We start from the raw sequence: 22,076 nt of genomic DNA, 5'->3' as shown, positions 1-22,076 counted from the left end.
CACACGGTTAACTGCAAATGATATGTCTGGCCTAGTAATGAGCAAGTACTGCAGTCCACCCACAACGCTGCGGTACTCAGTGGCATCCTCAGGAGAGAGCAAGTCACCAGCAAGAGCTGTCAGTTTGTCTATGGCAGACATGGGAGTCATAGCAGTCTTGCACTGCAACATACCTGCACGACGCAGGAGATCCTGAGAGTACTTCTTCTGAGTAAGAGTCAAGCCACCATCAGAATGAAGAACCTCCAAGCCCAGAAAATAATGCAGTCTCCCAAGATCCTTAACAGCAAACTCAGCGCCAAGAGAGGACACAAGCCGATCTGTACCAGTGGCAGACGAACTGACAAGAATAATGTCATCAACATAGACCAGAATGTACATAGTCACCTCAGGTCGCTGAAGAATAAACAGAGACGTGTACGCTGTAGAAGGAACGAACCCATGTGCACGAAGAGCAGCACCAAGACGGGCATGCCAGGCACGCGGGGCCTGCTTCAGACCATAGAGAGCCTTGACAAGGCGACACAAATGATGTGGCTGAGCAGGATCAACAAAACCTGGCGGCTGACGCATGTAAACCTCTTCTTCCAGAACTCCATGAAGGAAGGCATTCTGAACATCAAGCTGTCAAAGTGACCATCCACGAGTAACAGCCAAGGAGACGAGAACACGAATAGTAGTTGGTTTAATAACAGGACTGAACGTGTCTTCATAATCAATGCCATACCGTTGCTTGAATCCCTTGGCAACCAGGCGCGCCTTGTACCTCTCAATGGAGCCATCAGCATGCTTCTTCACCTTGAATACCCATTTAGATTCAATGACATTGACACCAGATGGAGGTGGAACGAGACGCCAAGTGTTGTTTTTCCGAAGAGCACAGATCTCCTGCTCCATCGCAGCACGCCAATGCGGAATGCCAAGTGCTGCTCGCAAATGTCGTGGTTCAGTTGTAGGATCAGCCTCAGCATGCGCCACACAAGCCGCAAGCCACGCGACGGTGCCATCGGTGCGCTTCTTCGGCTGAAAGATGCCACTCTTGCTGCGAGTATGGGGACGCAGGACGACAGGTGGCGGTGGCGATGGAGCTGCCACGACAGAGGGCACAGTCAGGGTCGGCGAAGACAGGCTGAGTGGCGTCGACAAGCCATGCGACGAGGATGCAGTGGTTGGCGAGTCCGCCGGCCCAGGGGACACCGATGGCGAGTCCACCGGCCCAGGGGAATCAGGTGCCCTGTCCATCAGCGCCGCGGGCTTAGCCAACCCAGGCAACAGCGGGGCCACCCCAGGCGACAGCGGGGCCGCCAGCCCAGGCGACGGAGAGGCCGCCCGAGACAAGCGCGAGGCTGCCAGCCCAGGCGACGGAGAGGCCGCCCCAGGCATGTGCGAGGCCGCCAGCCCAGGCGACTCGGGCGCCCCGTCAGTTCCACGTGCATGGGACATGCACGCGTGATTGACGTCGGGGACAGTGGGCGTAGCGGCGGGGGCAGTCAACGGAGCAGCAGCCGGCGCAGTAGTGTCCACATCATCATCAAGCAGCTCAAGTCGAGCGCCTCGTCCAGTTCCTGCACCATGGTTAGGCAACAACAAAGGAGAATATGCAGCATCCACAAATTGATCAGGCAAAACTGGAAAAGAGTGCAACTCGGTGACGGGAGTATCGGTGCGTGACGTGAGTGTGGAAAACGGGAAGACAGTCTCGTCAAACACAACATCGTGAGAAATGTAAACACGATTCGTCGGAATGTGAAGACACTTATAACCTTTGTGGAGAGGACTGTATCCAAGAAACACACATTGTTTGGACCGATACTCAAGTTTATGCTTATTATACGGACGAAGATGTGGCCAACACGCACAACCGAACACTTTGAGTAGGGAGTAATCAGGAGTTTCATTGAGCAACACTTCCAGCGGAGACTTCATGTGAAGAAGTCGTGTGGGAATCCTGTTAATCAAAAAACAGGCAGTAACAAAGGCATCGCTCTAGAACCGAAACGGGACAGAGGCATGCGCAAGAAGTGTTAGACCAGTCTCAACTATGTGACGGTGCTTGCGCTCAGCAGCACTGTTCTGCTGATGTGTATGAGGACAAGACACATGGTGTGAGATGCCAAGCTTCTGAAAGAAGGTGTTAAGATTACGATACTCACCACCCCAGTCTGACTGGACATGGATGATTTTGTGCTTAAGCAGTCGCTCAACATGTGCTTGAAATTGCATAAAGACATGAAACACATCAGATTTGCGCTTAATAAGATAAATCCAAGTAAAGCGACTGAAAGCATCGATGAAACTGACATAATAGTTGTGACCACTGACAGAAGTTTGGGCATAGCCCCATACATCGGAAAACACAAGTTCAAGAGGAGCCGTGACAACACGACTCGATACAGAAAAAGGCAACTGATGACTTTTGCCTTGTTGATAGGCATCACACACTAGAAACTCCTTATTACTCGACTCAACAGGAAGACGATGACGATGAAGCACATGGCACACAATGGGAGTGGCATGGTGGCCAAGGCGAGAATGCCACTGTGACGATGACACCCGAACACCACTGAAAACTCGAGAGGCTCGTGGCACATCAAGCGCGTATAAGCCATCACGAGCTCGACCACTAAGAAGAACGTCCCTCGTGTCCTGGTCCTTAATAAAAAAAATAAAAAGGGTGAAACTCAACGAACACATTGTTGTCACAAGTTAATTTAGGAACCGATAGTAAACTACGTGTGACTGAGGGAACACGAAGGACATCAAGCAGACGCAAGGTTTTAGTGGTACGTGAAAGGAGAGATGCCTAACCAACATGTGAGATGGGCATACCTGATCCATTTGCAGTGCGAACTTGATCATGGCCGGTGTAGGGCTGGCGAGTGGCCAGTTTGTCAAGCTGGCTCGTCAAGTGGTCCGTGGCGCCCGTGTCCATGTACCAGGCAGGATCCACAGAGTATGATGGAGTGAAGCCAGGATCCTGTGTAGCGAGAGTAGCTTGCTTCTCATTGCCCTTCCCATTGTTCCCAATGCCAAGAAAATCTCGTTTGAAGCGACGATGGCAGCGAGACGCCAAGTGTCCCTCAATACCGCAGAGTTGACACTCAATCCCACCGCCGCTCCACGTGCGGCCAGACGTCGGTGGAGGTGGAGCGGGCGGATGAGGCTGGCTGCCCGAAGATGACGGCGCCTTCTGCTTGGCACCGCGAGCACCTCCGTGAAGAGCAGCGTTTGCAGATGGACCGTCCGAGTAGACGCCAACGGAGCGGCGAGCAGCGAGTCGCTGTTCGGTGTTGAGGAGGCGTGCATAGAGATCGCAAGGCGGCATCGGCGTGTCACGTCCGTTGATGTTTTCAACAAGGGAATCATAGTCCTCGTCAAGCCCATTGAGAATGAATGAAGTGAACTCCTCGTCACGAAGAGGCTTCCCAATGGATGATAGTGTATCAGCTAGGGTCTTGACCTTGTTGAAGAAGGCCGTGACGGAGAGATCATTTTTCTTGACCTCGCCCAGCTGATTACGGATGGCAGAAGACCGAGCCAGTGACTGTGAAGAGAAGCTGCAGTCGAGCGTGGCCCATGCATTCCTCGACGTCGCGGCAAAGACTACCATGCCGGCCATGGAGGGAGTGAGCGAGGAATGAATAGCACCCAGAATAGCCTGATCCTGAGCGATCCACCGACGATGAGCAGGGTTGGACACCATGACAGAACCACCTGCAGCTGAGGGCACCGGAACCATGGCCGGCGGACAGGGTAGCGTACCATCGACATACCCCTCAAGGTAGTGTCTACGCATCAGCGGTAACACCTGAGCGCGCCACAGGAGGTAGTTATCAGCAGAGAGCTTCACCGTCACCAGATGAGCAAAGTGGAACGGTCCTGGTTCGGACACTGATGCGGGAAGCTGCGAGTCATACGTCGGAGGGGCACTGTATGGAACCAGCGCATCGGCCGACGGAGGCAGCACACGGGAGTGTTGGTGATGACCGTAGGGCTGCACAAAGGGCACGCCGTAGGACTGCAGAGGTGGCGCGGTGTGCGACCCAGGAGCTCCGTAGGGCGCGCCATGCAGTGCCTCACTGGGTACGACGGGCGACATCGCATACGGCGTCGAGGATGAAGCGACATACGGCGCAGGGTATACCCCACCGTAGGGCTGCTGGACAGGGGCACCGTAGAGGCCCTGAGCACCGTATGGGTGCGGAACGGGACCGCCGTAGGGTTGCTGTGGAGGAGCGCCATAGGGGCCAGAAGCCAGCGGCGCATCGCGGGATTGGCCCGGGAACGTCCCGTAGGGACCAGCGCCAGAAGCCGGCGGCGCATCGCGGGATTCGCCCGGGGCAGCGCCGTGGGGACCAGCAGCCAGCGGTGCGTCGCGGGCCCGGGGCAGCGCCGTAGTGCACCGGGGCGACGATCGGGGTGCCGTAGGAGGGCGCGGGAGACCGAGCCGATGCAGATGGATCGAGTGCGGGAGATCGGGATGGCGCCGTCGGGCGCGAGTCCGAGGCCGCCTGTCGAGCCCAGGTGAGCGGTGTGGACGCCATGAAGGGCGAGTCCGTTGCCAGGGTCAAGGGAGGTGGGACGGCAGAGGAGGCCGACGCGGCGGCGGCAGCAGCAGCAGAGGAGGCGGAAGCGCGGCGCGAATCAAACGCGTCGTCTGATACCATGTTAGACAAATTAGGGTTTGGAACAATGCTCGATACCCTTGGTGGGTACGGCTGTCATATATTTATAAGTGGGAATCGTACAAATACAGGTTATGTTACAACACGTATATCTAATATATACTTAGTCTAACATGGATCATGTTCTGCGGGACTAGATGAAGCCGGCCGCCGGCCTCGACGGCCAGCCCCATTCGTCCAGCCCTAACTGCAAGATCTACGAACGTTCAATCGTTGCATTCATACACTTATACATTTCATTCAACATGTATTCTTTCAATTTGGCTGATAGGTGAGATTTGGAGATCAATAGAGATGATAAGCTATTAATTTTGGAATGTACTATAAACAATTCATAGCTTATGTTGCTCACTTTTTCTTGTGCAATTGCTGGACTGTGAAACGACAAACCCTAAACCTCACATGACATATCCTAAACCCGAATCAAATCAGACCCCTATTGGTACTGTATGTAGAAGGGACAAGAAAAGATTTGAGATGGCTAGGCACTTACAGTGAAGATCCGGCGTGAAAAAGTTGATGCACGTCGATGAGGATGATGTGGCCTCTCGGGTCGGGGAAGGAGTGGATTAGCAGCTCGTCAAAAGATCTGGCGCCACGACCCGAGTGGGGTGACTTGCGATGGAGGGGAGAGGGGGGAGTAGGAGCAGGAGGGGTTGACACGGCGAGTGCAATCGGCGGCGATCGAGGGCGCCGGGGGCGATCGGCGGCGACCGAGGGTGCCGGAGACGATTTGCGGCGATCGAGGGGTGCCGAGGTTAGGGCTCGAGAGGAGGAGAGGGGACGAACCGCTCGAACCGAAATTCAAAAGAGACACGCGATGATTGGACCTCTATAATGAAGTGATTTATTAATGCAGTTAATTTAATCGAAAAATTTAAGACGAGAATATCCCTGGACCTAATTGGACCGATTAAAGGTACAAAAAAATTTAGGTCGAAAATACCCTTGGGCTCAAAAAGGCACAGTTATTCTCATCCGTTAGATTGCCCCTGGTGTATTATAATGTGCCGTAAAATTTTCCTTATCATTTTATGTGTTGTACAATGATTTGTGTCTTCTCTCCTCCTTGGTACTAGGACTACTAGTACCAGATGCGCCGACGATCGATACAAGGAGAGGCAATGCAAGGGAGAGTGGAAGGCTATACAAAACACATGTGATAGTAAGGCAAGTATGATAACCGGAACTAAGTCCTTACGGGATAGCGATGCAGTCACTAAACGCTAATGCATTGGTCTTGTAATTTCTTAATAATCAAGGTAAGGTTGGGTGACTCAATCCTGGGCCATTACCCACATATCTAGTTACAAGGCAAGTATTGTTTATTCAACATATTAATGTTCATTGTCTATTTTAGATCCCAAGAATGTGTACACAATAGCTGCAGGTGAAACCTCTGCTTTGGCCCATTTCTCTTATTGTATACAATCGCTGCTATTTCCATTTGTGTTCGTGCACTGGATAATGTTGCAGTGTATTAGTCCAGGGAACAAAAACATTACGCGATAACAAAGACTTGCTAAAGTCACCTCTACCTGGACCATAACTTCCTGGTTTGATAAGCCTAAGGTCTCAAGGGAAGAAGGTCATTTACTATAATCCAAACTGGATCAAGGTAATCAATGACCACACATGTGGAGCCCGTAACGTCGGACGAGATTTTCTCATAGCTCTTGACCTATGAGATTTACAAGAAACACAATGATGTCGCTCTTCATGGCTAAGCCCTAGCAACACCTCTGCCAACTTTGTTGCTCGTGACAAGGGTGGTGATTGGATGAATGACAAACGTAAACGTGACAAGGGTGGTAATTACCATATGAGTTTTGCTATCGTCCGGATTATTGCTTCCCAATGAAAAAGTATAAGCCGCTTAAGGATGAGAAACACATGCTGTAAAATCTTGGGGTTTGATCCTCATTGGGTTGCATGAACAAGTACCCACACTAACCACCCAACAAGTGGTTGGCTCTCAAATGTTCACGGTTTTAAGCTGACTTTTAAATATGTTTCAACTTTCAATGTTTTCTTTTAATATTGATTTCGATGATATTTCATAAATTTCTCAAAAGCTTTGGCCAGTTTTATTAAAACTATACAAAACCATTTGGAAAACACAGTGAATCATTATGGGGAGTGGCGTTTTGGCACCCAGGAGCACATGCTGCAGGGTGAATAGTACCCCCAAAAAATAGTAAATGTTTCCAAAAAAATTCTGAAAAAAATTGTAGATGGTCGTGTTGGTGTCGCAAGCAGATTTGACAATTTTCATGTGAAACGCACCAGCGGTGTTTTGTCGGTGAAAAAACTAATTTGGTTGACATTTTGTCTTTGATTTATTTTATTTTATTGCGTAGGCCAAAATGCTTAACCTTCTTGCCTCAAAATTTATAGATAGCATTTGTATGTGACAAAGATCAGAAAAAAGTTTCTCAAATTTTTTGACATTTAAATTTTTTTGGCCCTGGGAGCCAAATTGAATTTCCGATCATTATGGAACATCACAACAACATTAATGAAACTCTACCCACACGTGAATCTCTATAAAAACAAGTCGAACATGATAAGTAAGTGTCATGGAGGTTTTACGTAAGTTTTGATATTTGAAATTCAACCATTTCCAAAATGATACTACCTCTATTTCGTAATGTAGTATGTATAGAATTTTTTGAAAAGTCAAACCAAGCGAACTTAGGCTGAATAATATATATATATAGGGTGGGTCTATTATGATAATACCCTCTAAAATCTTATTCTAATAACACTTCTCGCTTATTTTGATAACACCACCACTCGCCCCCCACACCCACGATTCCTTCCCACCAACCCCACTTGCCTCCTCTCCGGCGCACCCCACCTCCCATCTGCCACGATTCCCCACCCCCCGATCCACCTTCTGCCCCTTCAGCGCCGCCCTCCCCCGATCCACCTTCTGCCCCCACCGGCGTCGCCCTCCCCCCATCCACCTTCTTCCCTCGCCGGCATCAGCGACCCAACCCAACCCCCACCGGCGTCGCCCTCCCCCCATCCACCTTCTTCCCTCGCCGGCGCCGCCCCACCCGAATCCGGCTTCTTCCCCCGCCGGTGCCGCCCTACCCGAATCCGGCTTCTTCCCCCGTCGGCGCCGCAGTTGGCCGCACCTCCTGGTGCCCCTCGGGCTGGTCTCGCGCCGCCCCTGCCCGGCGTCACCCATCCCCCACGCCCGGAACCGCCATTCGTCCTCGATCTGGATCAAGTCGACGACGAGCCCTCTCCCCGTGGCGGTCTCCGACGAGATCCTCATCTGCGCCATCCGTGGGTACTTGGGCGCCACCCCACCACGTGCAACTCGGTCGCGGGCCCCGTGCAGCTCGGTCCGGGCCCCTGTCTTCGTGCAGGTTCGGCGGCCACCACTTGCCTCTGTCAGCCTCGCTCGTCGTCAGCCACGGTGCAGCAAGCACCGGCCTCGAGCGTCCTCTCCTTGAAGGTTCATTTTTGTTGCTTTTTGTTGGAAAGACGAGTTGCTGCTGATACCACGCCATGTCAGCATGCAGTTCGTTTGCGTCGGGCCTGTTGTGCAGTTGCATGGGCATTGCAGTGCTCGGCTCCTCCCGCGACGAGCCGTAGGGCATCTGCCCCCGACGGCGCGGCCACCGTCTGCCCTGACCCCCTCTCTAGTTCTCCTCCTCTCCCGTAGTGCACGAGAAGAGCCCCCGACGGTCCCAGATGAGTCGTGTGTGATGGGGAACAGAAGAAGAAAGGAAAGGGATCCAATTTTGTTACACTGCATTGTGGGGTTTACTCCGTTTGTAAAATCTTTTCTTTGTAAAAAGCAGTGCGCTCGGTGAACTGAAGAAGTACATTTTTCATAATTATTGTAATTCATTGTTAAAAAGTTTGTGGTTCCCTTATTACAGTGCACACGAAAGTAAAATTGCATTGGGAGTTGCAGTGCACTTCGTTTTCGCGTACACACGATGATTTTCACTCCGCTTGACGCAGTGCGGTTTCGGTCTAAAGCAGTGCACTGATCCATCTGATGCACTGCACTTCGTTGTCGCGTACTATACTGATTTTCAGTCTGTTTTGATGCATTGCGGTTTCGGTCTGAAGCAGTGCACCCATCTATCTCAAGCAGTGCACTTTGTTCGTCGCGTACGCATGACAATTTTCAGTCTGTCAGATGCAGTGCGGTTTTCAGTCTAAAGCAGCGCACTCGTTTGTCTGATGCAGTGCACACGACGATTTGGGTGTCGCAAAAAACAGAGTGTCCGTATTTTTGTAAAATAAAAACTGCTCTTAAACCATAAGGAATTAGCGGAAGTGTTCTACATGAAAAAGTTGCGCCTCATCAATATCTTTCCGACGACGTATAATTTGAATCATTTCGACCAGCGGTTTGTGAAAATTTCACGAAAAACGGCTGCTGCCACTCGTTGTTCGCCGCACGATTTTCAAAATTAACTTAAAACCATAAGGAATTTCAAAAACATTTCAACATATGAAAGTTGCGCCTCGCCCATAGCTTTTCAACGGTATATTACACGCCTTGTTTCGAGAAACGGTTAGAAAACTGAAGCGAAAATGGTACCGAAAATTGAATTTTTTTGGAAAACAGAATTCCGTGATTTAGTAAATTCGAAACTGCTATTAAACTGTAACTAATTAGAGAAAAAAATAGTTATGAAAAAGATGCGCCTCGATGATATCTATCCAACGGTGTATCGTTTGCTTCATTCCGACGAGTGGTTTAGAAAAAAAAACGCGAAAAAACGCTCGCTGCCACTCGTCATGGGCCACACCATTTTCAAAAATTTTCTTAAACCGTGAGGAATCTCGGAAAGTGTTCAACATGGCGAAGTTGCGCTTAATCCATAACTTTCCAACTGTATATCATACGCCTCGTTCCGATAAATGGTTAAAAAACTAGAGCAAAAACAGTACCGAAAAAACACTGCGTATAGTTTTTTACGGCAGAAAGTTCATTAGTCTCTATAATGCAGTGCTCTTGCTAAAAAAAATGCAGTGCCCTAGCGTTGAGCATGCAATGCGGAAGTGTTATCAGAATAGTTATTCTGATAGAATAGTTATTCGGATCACGGCGCGCCATATAAGGGCCCGATCAGATATTCCCGAACCTGCCAAACCAGCAGCTAAAAAAACCCCACCAGGCCACGAACTGCCCGCCCCGATCGCCCGCTGCCGCGGCAACCTCCCAGATCCCCACCGTCGTGCCACTTCCGTCGCGCCGCAGCCCCCTCCTCCTCCTGGCTCGGTGCCCCCTCCTCCTGGCACCGCCGACGCACCTCCTCCCGGCGCGCCGCCGCCTCCTCCCCAACCACCGGCGCCTCCCCGGATCCGCCGCGCGCCACCATGCGGCAGCCAGCTCCCCGCCAGATCGCGCCGCGCGCCGCCAACCCACCCTCCCGCCGGCATCAGCGACCCAACCCAGCCGACGCTTCCATGCCCGGACCTCCTCCCGGTGAGGCGCGACACCAACGCCGAGATCTTCAACACTGACCGTCCCCAATGGATCCCTGGCCCTGGACGACCATGCAGCAGCCATCTGCTCGGTCGAAGGCAGCGCCGCCTCCGCCACCCACGTGTCGCCGCGTGCCACATCCTCCAGCCCACATTGTTTCGTCGCAGGCCACTGTCTCTAGTTGCAGCCGTTCACCACTGTCGTGCGAGGTGAGCGGGATTCCAACCTATTCCCTCCTCCATCCCGAGAGCACAACTCCAACGAGCTTGTCGACTGGTGAGTCCTACTTTCTTTGATGCTCCTGTTGTTCACCATCATGTAGCAGTAGAGCATCCATGGAAGGTCGTAGATTACTCATAGTAGTTCGAATAAAAATGGTAGCGATAGCACGGCCGCCGGTGGCTATAATGCATGGTGAAAATTGAAACTGGGTGTAAGAGAGATTTGGGAGCACACATTTTGTGTTTGCTGTGGAGTCTAGGTGAATGGACATGGTTTACTTTGTGAAAGCCTGAATGTCGTGTTTGGATGAGGTCTGCAGTTTAAGTTGCTAGCTAGCTGAAGATCCATGAGCCATCTTGCTTATTGGCAGTGGCCGCGGCAGTGGGCACAATGATGGTGTTCGTGCAGCTGCCGAAAGAGACGCAACTTTTATCTATCTGAAGTGATTATGAACATATGAAACTGGTGATGACATATCAATCTTGCTAAAATGCATTTTAGTTCTAATATCTTGTTTCTGCTCACTTGCGCTACTAATTAGTTTCCTGTAATGATTTGCATTACAAGATGCAGAGATGAGTTTTTACGATTTTAGTCAAAAACTGAAAATGCCATTGCTTCTCGAAAGCATGTTGTCTTTCTGTAAGAGCTCTTGTAGATTATTAAAGATTATGTACAAGTTGAGCCATGGCCGCATTTTTAACATTCAGAAAAAGATATGGTTAAAAACGAGATGATGAACCTTTTCTAACACACATGTTGATGATGCGCAGACAGAAAAGGAGATGGGAGCTACACTCCTATAGGCCACCAACCTGAAGCTGACGAGGTATCGAGAAGAAATAAGTATTGGTGAACCATTGCTGGCAATTTTGTTACAAAACAAACATGTACAGAGATGTTAGACCTGTTACATTTGTCCATGTTGCTTTAATTTGGTAGCCTGCTACATTTGTCCTCCTGATTAAATCTGAGATCGGAAGGGTGTACATTTTTGTTTGCAACTTGGGTGAGTGATTGGGTGTTCAGAGACTAAAACCAACCAAGTTTATAGGGTAAAAACTGCTGGCTCAGGTTTCAGTCAAAACCAACTGCTCGGTCTGATGAAGCCTGTTCCAAAATTCAAGATACAGTGTTTATGCCTCAAGTAAAAAATTAAAATATATCTTTTTCTTGTTTGATTGTTTTTCTATTTGGCTTATGAAAAACTTGACTTGATGTCCGTCGAGAAAATTTTGAGAAGTCCAAATTGTAAAAAAAATGAAGTACAAATTGTAAAAAACATATATTTCCCCGTTTCGTAAAAATGAAACAGAGAAGTTCAAATAAAAAATTAAAAATAACAGTTTTTTTATCAAAAAATAGGATTATGCCATTTCTAACAACAAAACCAAAAGTAGTTAAACTAAAAAAGATAGAATTTTTTTAAGAAAATTGAAATTTCCCTGTTTCTAAAAAAAAGAATAAGAAGGTCAAAACTAATAAAACGAAAAGAGTTCACTATTTCTACAAAAAATGGAATTTGCCTTTAAAAAAAATAAACATAGCAGTTTATATAAAAACATAGAAAGTTCAAATTAAAAATAATGGACCGGTTCGATGTTATTACAGACCTAGTACCAAGAAGTTCAATGTTTATAAAAAACTAAGAATTTCCTTTGTTACTAATGAATAAAACCAAGAAGTTCAATTTAAAATAACGGAGCAGCTCGATATATACAAAAACAAAGACCCTTTTCCGTTTCTAAAAAAAGTGTATTTAATTTAATTCAAAAAATGTTGTTCCATGTTTACTTAATATTTTTTCTTTTCTAAAAATAAACTTAGAAGTTCAAATTAAAATAACAGAAAAGTTCGAAGTTTATAAAAAACATAGAATTTACAAGTTAAAAGGATTGATGCAATTTTTGGCATTTTCATAAATAACCATAAAAGCAACGATTTAAAAAAAACTTCTAAAACAAAAGCATTTCAAAAAATGTAAAAAAGGATTTTAACACTTTCTAAATAAAAAAAACTCTAGAAGTTCGAATTCAAATAATGGGCTGGTTCAAATATATAGTACAAAACTAGGATTTTTATGTTACTAATAGAAATAAACAAAGAAGTCCAAATTAAAAAAATAGAGCAGTTAGATATTTACAAAAAAAACTATAATTTTTGTTGTTACTAAAATTAAAACCAATCATTAGAATAAAAATAACAGGGTAGTTTGAATATACGAAAAACTAATATTTTAGGATAAAATAAGAGTATAAAGTCCATTTAAAAAAAATGATGTTCATTTAAAAACTATATTTTTCTAAGAATAAAAACTAAAAAGTTCAAATTAAAATAACACGGAAGTTCGAAATTTATAAAATCATGGGATTTACATGCACAAAAAAAGAAACACAATTTTAGCATCCTTAAAGTTTCTCATAAACGACGACGAATAAAACTAGGAAGTTTGAATTGAAAAAATGGTGAAGTTCGATGTCTATTCAAAATTATGTTTTTTTTCTTATTATTACAAGAATGAAACCAAGAAATTCAAATTTTTATAACAAAGAAATTAAAAACTCAGATTTTTCTTGTTACTAAAAGAATAAATGCAAGAAGTTCAAATTAAAATAATGGTGCTACTCGATGTATGAAAAAAGAACCAAATTCTTCTCGTTTCTAGACAAAAATATATTTAGTTCAATTCATGAAAAAAGTTGTTCAATGTTTACTTAAAAAAATTGATTTTCTATTTTTTGGAAATAGAACTAAGAAGTTCAAATTTAAATAACAGATAAGTTCGAAGTTTATAAACTTTGAATTTACAATCCGTGCACCTCCGTGAGCAGTTCAGAATATATATTGCGGGACGTCCGACTTTCAATTGCGTGTAATTCGACGTATACACAAAAATGTGTCAGAAGTTCATAGTGAAAAAACCGAGAAGTTCAAGTACTGCACGGAATGCATTTCGGGTGAGAATAAAAAATATAGAAAAAATAAAAGCATAAATGGTTTGTTGAAAGAAGTTCAAGTGCTCTATCCAGGGAAGTTCAAAAATTCTTGCGAGAGAGGTTCACCTCATATTTCCATGTTTGATTTTTCCCGTATAAAAATTGAATACAATTCTTTACTCAAAATATGAAAAGATGAAGTTCGAATTGAAATAACAGAGAAGTTCGGAGTTTATTAAAACCTAGGATTTACCTGTTCAAAAAATAAAAAACACAACGCCATTTTTTGCACTTTTAAAAACAACTCATAAACGAAAAAATGGTTGCTAGAAGTTCAAGTACTCGGCGAGGAAAATTTTAAAAAAATCTTGTGAGAGAGGTTCACCATGTATTTAGATGTCAAAAAAATTAAAAATATGTTATTTTTGTGTTTTAAAATAATTCTCTCAAACCAGAGAGAAGTTAAAAGTGATAACAACCGGAAGTTCACGTACTAAATGGTGTGTATTTCATATAAGAAAATATAATAAAGTGAAACAGAGTGAAACAGAGTGAAGTTCAAACAGACTTGCCCCAGAAGTTCAACTACTTCACGCATTGCAAAAAACAGCACGTCAAAAACAGAGTGAAATTCAAACAGACATGCCCGAGAAGTTCAACTACTTCACACAGTGCATTTCCATTCGCGATGAAGGCAGAAATCATGATCTCATCATTTTCTAATTTATTTCAAAACGGTAGGAAAATCATTTGTGTAAGTTAAAGTCCTTGGTCGGAGAAAGTTAAAAAAATTGTGAGAGAGGTTTGTACAACAACAATATCATTTGTGTAACACTGACGAAATGGATAAGAAAATTACAAACAAAAATATGCCACAGAAGTTCAATGTGAAAACAGCAGGAAGTTCGACTACTATAGTGAATGAATTTGACATGAAAAACTTTTAAAATCGTCGCGAGTACGGAAAAACAATCAGCACGGGAAAGTTGCATGTTTACATCAGCTTTCCACCGGTATATCACTTGCTCAATTTCGATGAGTGGATGGAGAGCTACAAGTAGTGGATGAAGATCTACGAGCAAAAAAAGCACGTGAAAAAACAGAGTGAAGTTCAGGTACACGTGACGAGAAGTTCAGGTTCTTCACGCGGTGCATTTTCGAAGAATCTGTTTCGCGATAAAGGCAGAACACATGATCCCACCGTTTTTGAAATTACTTGAAAACGGCTAGGAATCAGAGAAAACCATCAACATGAAAAAGTTTTGTGTTTTCCGTAGCTTTTCAGCGGTATATTATTTGCCCCATTCCGATAAAGTTTGTAGAAATTATGGCGAAAATACTTTTTTCGCCATTTTCAAAACTGACTTAAAACCGTAAAGAATTGGGACAAACAATACATACCAAAAAGTTTCGCATTTGTCCAAGATTTCCAACGCCATATCATTTGCTGCATCCGGACGCACGGTTAAAAATTAGCTCGAAAATATGATTTCGGTAGGACTTGGACCATTTTCTAAATTACTCTTAAACAATTCAAAATTAGAAAAAAAAACTTTCCAGATGAAAAAGTAGCGCATTTTCATAAGCTTTCCAACGCCATATCATATGCCTCCATTGGATTGGCCGTTTAGAAATGACATCGAAAAAACGAACTCAGCTGTTCGGTTTACGAAATTTTACGTTTTTTCAAATTACTCTTTAACCATAGGGAATTAGAGAAAACTTTCAACATGTGGAAGGAGCGGTTTTGCAACAACTTTTCAACGTCATATTATATGCCTCATTCCGATAAACGGTTTAGAAATGTGATCGAAAATACGATTCACGTATTTTGTGTGAAGAAAAAACGGTTTCAAAACTGCTCTTAAACCGCTTATATTTTGCCAAAAATTTAAGTTGGGTCATGATATTGTTGTCCATAGCTTTCCAACGGTATATCGCAAGCCCCATATGGGCAATGTTGGCGGAAGTTCAACCAAGTTCATAGGGAAGTTCAACGTACTACTAGCGGGGCAGATCAGGTTGTGCCCGTGATTAGAATAGTGTTTATGTTACTATTTAACCATAGGGAATTAGAGAAAACTTTCAACATGTGGAAGGAGCGGTTTTGCAGCAGCTTTTCAACGTCATATTATATGCCTCATTCCGATAAACGGTTTAGAAATGTGATCAAAAATACGATTCATGTTTTTTGTGCGAAGAAAAAACGGTTTTCAAAACTGCTCTTAAACCGCTTATATTTTGCCAATAATTTAAGTTGGGTCATGATATTGGTGTCCATAGCTTTCCAACGATATATCGCAAGCCCCATATGGGCAATGTTGGCGGAAGTTCAACCAATTTCAGAGGGAAGTTCAACGTACTACTAGCGGGGTAGATCAGGTTGTGCCCGTGATCAGAATATTGTTTATGTATGTATATATATATATAGGGAAAAGCAAAGATAAAAAGTTTCGCTGGTGCAATCACAAGAGCCCATTCGCGTGGGGATCTGGTCCCTCCTCTTACCTCATTTGCATTTTCATTGCTTTTTTCATTTGATGCATTTTTCCTCTTATAGAGATAGTGGACCAGGCGGGCCGCAACATGTCAGAACTAGGCTGGCAAGCGCGCAGTGCACCAGGGCTTGGACCACCAGCCTTCTGCCCATGCGGTTCCAGGAAATCCATGGAGAACCCTTTTTTGAAGGTTCGAACCCTTTTCTGTGTTAGCAGCCCGCATATGGGCCAGGCCCATCACGCAAGCGTGCATATGCCCAGATCACTGGAAGAAAGGGAAACGATAGGTATGTCATGCTGGCGCATAGGGTATCCTCCTATTCTCCTATTAGGTCCACACCCCCCCCCCGTACACACACCCGACCCGCCGACGGTGCCGTACGCTCCTGCTCGCCAACGTGATTCAGCTTGAACACCGGCCCGCCGCCGACCTCGTCCATCCAGAAGGTCCACAAACTTGTAATCTATCCACTCCGTCTGACCAGAGCAAGCCCATCCACACCAACACATACCCATCATCTCCCAACGCAGCGTGATCCCCTACCACCGTTGTTGCTGTAGATCCCAACAAGGAGGACTGCGTCCGCCGACGGAACGACCTGGCTGCACCAGCAACAGATCAAGAGGTAATTGCGAAAACTTATATTTTTTAAAATTCCCAAATCCAGATCTACGCGCGGCCGAGAATGGTGCATAAGTTGCACTGATGAAAATGCAACTAGCCTTGTGCATTTTTTCCCTTTTTCGGTAGTTCATTTTTATACGAACTACGATGGTTTGCTGTGTAGATTTGTATAAGCTATTGTTGTTTTTCCATAAAATTTTGGCAATGAAACCAACACCCTCGTAGCATGAGCTGTGTAGATTTGTATAAGTTGTTGTTTTTCCATAAAATTTTGGTAATGAAACCAACACCCTCGTAGCATGAGCTGTGTAGATTCATCGTAGAGGATATATTCGTATAATACAAGAAAGAAGGAACACGCATGGAACAAGGGGAGTGATGTGATTGTTGGAAATTTGAGCAATTTACCGAATGCTTTTATTAACAGAAATACTAGATAAAGCATGACCAGTATAGTAGTGAGATAAGAAGTTTCACTGGCGCAGATGCAATCACAAGCGCTCCTTCGCGTGGGGATCTGGTCCCTCCTCTTACCTCATTTGCATTTTCATTGGTTTTTTCATTTGATGCATTTTTCCTCTTATAGAGAAAGTGGACCAGGCGGGCTGCAACATGTTAGAACTAGGATGCCAAGCGCGCAGTGCACCAGGGCTTGGACCACCAGCCTTTGGCCCATGCGGTTCCAGGGAATCCATGGAGAACCCTTTTCTGAAGGTTCGAACCCTTTTCTGTGCTAGCAGCCCGCATATGGGCCAGGCCCATCACGCAAGTGTGCATATGCCCAGATCACTGGAAGACAGGGAAACGATAGGTACGTCATGTTGGCGCACAGGGTATCCTCTTGTTCGCCTATTAGGTCACCCCCCCCGACCCGCCGGCGGCGCCGTACACTCCTGCTCACCAACGTGATTCAGCTAGAACGCCGGCCCGCTGCCGACCTCGTCCATCCATAAGGTCCACAAACTTGTAATCTATACGCTCTGTCCGACCAGAGCAAGCCCATCCACACCAACACATACCCATCATCTCCCAACGCAGCGTGACCCCCTACCACCGCTGCTGCTGTAGATCCCAACAAGGAGGACTGCGTCCGCTGACGGAACGACCTGGCTACACCAGCAGCAGATCAAGAGGTAATTGCGAAAACTTCTCTTTTTTAAAATTTCTACGCGCGGCCGAGAATGGTGCATAAGTTGCACTGACGAAAATACAACTAGCCTTGTGCATTTTTTCCTTTTTCGGTAGTTCATTTTTATACGAACTACGATGGTTTGTTGTGTAGATTTGTATAAGTTGTTGTTGTTTTTCCATAAAATTTTGGCAATGAAACCAACACCCTCGTAGCATGAGCTGTGTAGATTTGTATAAGCTGTTGTTATTTTTCCATAAAATTTTGGCAATGAAACGAACACCCTCGTAGCATGAGCTGTGTAGATTCGTCATAGAGGATATATTTGTATAATACAAGAAAGAAGGAACACGCATGGAACAAGGGGAGTGATGTGATTGTTGGAAATATGAGCAATTTACCAAATGATTTTATTAACAGAAATACTAGATAAAGCATGACCAGTATAGTAGTGATAAAACAAGCCATGCGATTTGACAAAGAGAAGGTAAACAACATCTTCATATATGAACTATAACTAAACATATCTAGAATAGACAGTATAGCAAGTTGCATATATGAAATAGAGTCTAATATATCTAGGGAAAATGCTGGAACAAGGAACTGTAGCCGGACTTCTAATAGAAAGGAGAAGAACACGTACGGGACAGCAGCAGCAGAAGCACTGGACTTGGGGTCGGTGTCCTCGCCCGCCATGTCGTCGAGGAGGTCATGGACGTCGGGGAAGAAGTCATCGTCGGGGAAGTAGTCGTCGGCGACCGGATCGTTCGTGATGAAGCAACCAATATTGACAACCCCTTTATTGCATTGGTTGCGAGGATTTTATTTGTTTGTGTAGGTGCGAGGGACTCGCGCGTGGCCTCCTACTGGATTGATACCTTGGTTCTCAAAAACTGAGGGAAATACTTAAGCTATTTTGCTGCATCACCCTTTCCTCTTCAAGGGAAAACCAACGCAGTGCTCAAGAGGTAGCTGCTGCTTTGCTGCATCACCCTTTCCTCTTCAAGGGAAAACCAATGCAGTGCTCAAGAGGTAGCAAGAAGGATTTCTGGCACCGTTGCCAGGGAGATCTACGCCAAGTAAAGACATACCAAGTACCCATCACAACTCTTATCCCTCGCATTACATTATTTGCCATTTGCCTCTCGTTTTCCTCTCCCCCACTTCACCCATGCCGTTCTATTCGCCCTTCTTTTGTTCGTCTTTCCATTTGCTTTGATGTCTTACTTGGCTCGTTTCCTCGTTTGGTTGGAATAGTTGTTTATTTATTGCTAAACAGAGAACCTAAGATCTATGGATCCTTATCTGCTTGCTAATATTTTTAAGAGATCCAATTATGATGAACCAATTGCTAGTGAGTTTTGTGCACTAGATTATCTTTATGAAGTTTTGCTTGAAATTCGTGGATCTGAAAATTGTGATGAAGTACTTTATGGAGTGATTCACAATGGATCTTTGAATAGAAAGCATGATTACAATGATGATAGTATAAATTCTATTAATGTCAATTGTGCTTATAATATGCAAAACCCTAAGCTTGGGGATGCTAGTTTTGCTATGTCTACTACTTGTTGCAATGATCATGATTGGGGTGATTCTTCTTATGATCTTGAAAATTTATTTAAGCCCCATGATGAATATGAGATTGATTATAATGTTTGCAATAATATTGAAAGTGGGTTTGGAAGAGTGTCAACTTTAGATCCCACATATTTGGAGAATGTTCAATCTTATGAAGTTTTTGATAAAAGTGGGTTTGGAGAGGTCATGACTTTAGTTAATGTTAATCCCACTATTTTGGAAGAGTGTCAACTTTGCATACATGTGGATCGTGTTAAGAATATGTTTTGTGATAGCTATATTGTTGAATCTGATTATGATCCTACATGTAATTATTGTGAGAGAGGAAAATATGGTGGTAGAAATTTTCAAGTTACTAAATTACCTCTCGTTATGTTGCGATTGTTATTGTTTCTTTCCGCTTCCTTGCATATGCTAGTTTTTGCTTGCCTTGATAATTTGTTTGCCAATAAGATTCCTATGCATAGGAAGTATGTTAGAATTAGATGTGTTTGTCACATGTTTCATGATGCTCTCTTTGCGCTTCAATTCTTGTCTTTCATGTCAGCATCATTAAAATTATCAATGCCTAGCCAAAAGGCTTTAAAGAAAAGCGCTTATTGGGAGACAACCCAATATTTTGACTTGCTGTTATTAAATAAATAATTTATCTAGCCTTTGTTTTGGTTGTGTTTAATTAGTGTTTGTGCCAAGTAGAACCGTTGGGAAGACTTGGGGGAAGTCTTTTTGATCTTGCTGTAAAAAGCAGAAATTTTAGCGCTCACGAGAATTGCTGCCATTTTTTATTGGAGAGTGATATTTAGTTAATTATTTTTGCAGATGATTAATAGATAAATTCCTCACGTCCAGCAATTTATTTTAGAATTTTTGGGGTTCCAGAAGTTTGCGTTAGTTACAGATTACTACAGGCTGTTCTGTTTTTGACAGATTCTGTTTTTCGTGTGTTGTTTGCTTATTTTGATGAATCTATGGCTAGTAATAGAGTTTATAAACCATAGAGAAATTGTAATACAGTAGGTTAACACTAATATAAATAAATAATGAGTTCATTAAAGTACCTTGAAGTGGTGTTTTGTTTTCTTTCGCTAACGGGGCTCACGAGATTTTCTGTTAAGTTTTGTGTTGTGAAGTTTTCAAGTTTTGGGTAAAGATTTGATGGATTATGGAACAAGGAGTGGAAAGAGCCTAAGCTTGGGGATGACCAAGGCACCCCAAGGTAAAAATCCAAGGACACCAAAAAGCCTAAGCTTGGGGATGCCGGGAAGGCATCCCCTCTTTTGTCTTCGTTCATCGGTAACTTTACTTGGAGCTATATTTTTATTCGCCACATGATATGTGTTTTGATTGGAGTGTCTTGTATGATTTGAGTATTTGATTTTTAGTTTACCACAATAATCCTTGCTGTACACACCTTTTGAGAGAGACACACATTAATTGGAATTTATTAGAATACTCTATGTGCTTCACTTATATCTTTTGAGCTATATAGTTTTTGCTCTAGTGCTTCACTTATATCTTTTAGAGCACGGTGGTGGTTTTATTTTAATTGATCTCTCATGCTTCACTTATATTAATTTGAGATTCCCTTAGAACAACATGGAAATTATCTTTTAGGCATAATAAAAAGCTTTCATATAAGTGCATTGAATACTAAGAGAAGTTTGATACTTGATGATTGTTTTGAGATATGGAGATAGTGATATTAAAGTTGTGCTAGTTGAGTAGTTGTGAATTTGAGAAATACTTGTGTTGAAGGTTGCAAGTCCCGTAGCATGCACGTATTGTAAACGGTGTGTAACAAATTTGAAACATGAGGTGTTATTTGATTGTTTTCCTTATGAGTAGCGGTCGGGGACGAGCGATGGTCTTTTCCTACCAATCTATCCCCCTAGGAGCATGCGTGTAATTCTTGGTTTTTGATGAATTGTAGATTTTTGCAATAAGTATGTGAGTTCTTTATGACTAATATTGAGTCCATGGATTATATGCACTCTCACCCTTCCATCATATCTAGCCTCTTCGGTACCGTGCATTACCCTTTCTCACCTTGAGAATTGGTGCAAATTTCGCCGGTGCATCCAAACCCCGTGATACGATACGCTCTATCACACATAAACCTCCTTATATCTTCCTCAAAACAGCCACCATACCTACCTATTATGGCATTTCCATAGCTATTCTGAGATATACTGCCATGCAACTTTCCACCGTTCCGTTTATTATGACACGCATCATCATTGTCATATTGCATTGCATGATCATGTAGTGGACATCGTATTTGTGGCAAAGCCACCGTCCATAATTCTTTCATACATGTCACTCATGAGTCATTGCACATCTCAGTACACCGTCGGAGGCATTCATATAGAGTCATATATTGTTCTAGTATCGAGTTGTAATCATTGAGTTGTAAATAAATAGAAGTGTGATGATCATCATTAATAGAGCATTGTCCCCCCAAAAGGGAGAAAGGCCAAATAAAAAAAGAAGGCCCAAAAAATATAAATAAAAAGGGGCAATGCTACTATCCTTTTTTTCACACTTGTGCTTCAAAGTAGCACCATGATCTTTATGATAGAGAGTCTCTTGTTTTGTCATTTTCATATACTAGTGGGAATTTTTCATTATAGAACTTGGCTTGTATATTCCAACAATGGGCCTCCTCAAGTGCCCTAGGTCTTCGTGAGCAAGAAAGTTGGATGCACACCCACTTAGTTTCTTTTGTTGAGCTTTCATACATTTATAGATCTAGTGCATCCGTTGCATGGCAATCCCTGTTGGAAATATTCCCTAGAGGCAATAATAAAATGATTATTATTATATTTCCTTGTTCATGATAATGGTCTATTTTTCATGCTATAATTGTGTTATCTGGAAATCATAATGCATGTGTGAATACATAGACCATAACATGTCCCTAGTAAGCCTCTAGTTAA

The 22,076-nt window shown here is 44.0% G+C and overlaps 1 long non-coding RNA gene across 1 annotated transcript; it reads left to right on the top strand.

The window, feature by feature from the left end:
• Positions 1-9,819: 9,819 nt before the first annotated feature.
• Positions 9,820-11,375, top strand: LOC125533745. The gene is made up of 2 exons (XR_007294349.1): positions 9,820-10,425; positions 11,145-11,375. It is a non-coding gene; the product is annotated as an uncharacterized LOC125533745 (long non-coding RNA).
• The last annotated feature ends 10,701 nt before the right edge of the window (positions 11,376-22,076 follow it).

Source organism: Triticum urartu, chromosome 2, assembly GCF_003073215.2.
Source record: "Triticum urartu cultivar G1812 chromosome 2, Tu2.1, whole genome shotgun sequence".
NCBI lineage: Eukaryota > Viridiplantae > Streptophyta > Magnoliopsida > Poales > Poaceae > Triticum > Triticum urartu.
This window is presented reverse-complemented; position numbering and strand designations above follow the sequence as displayed.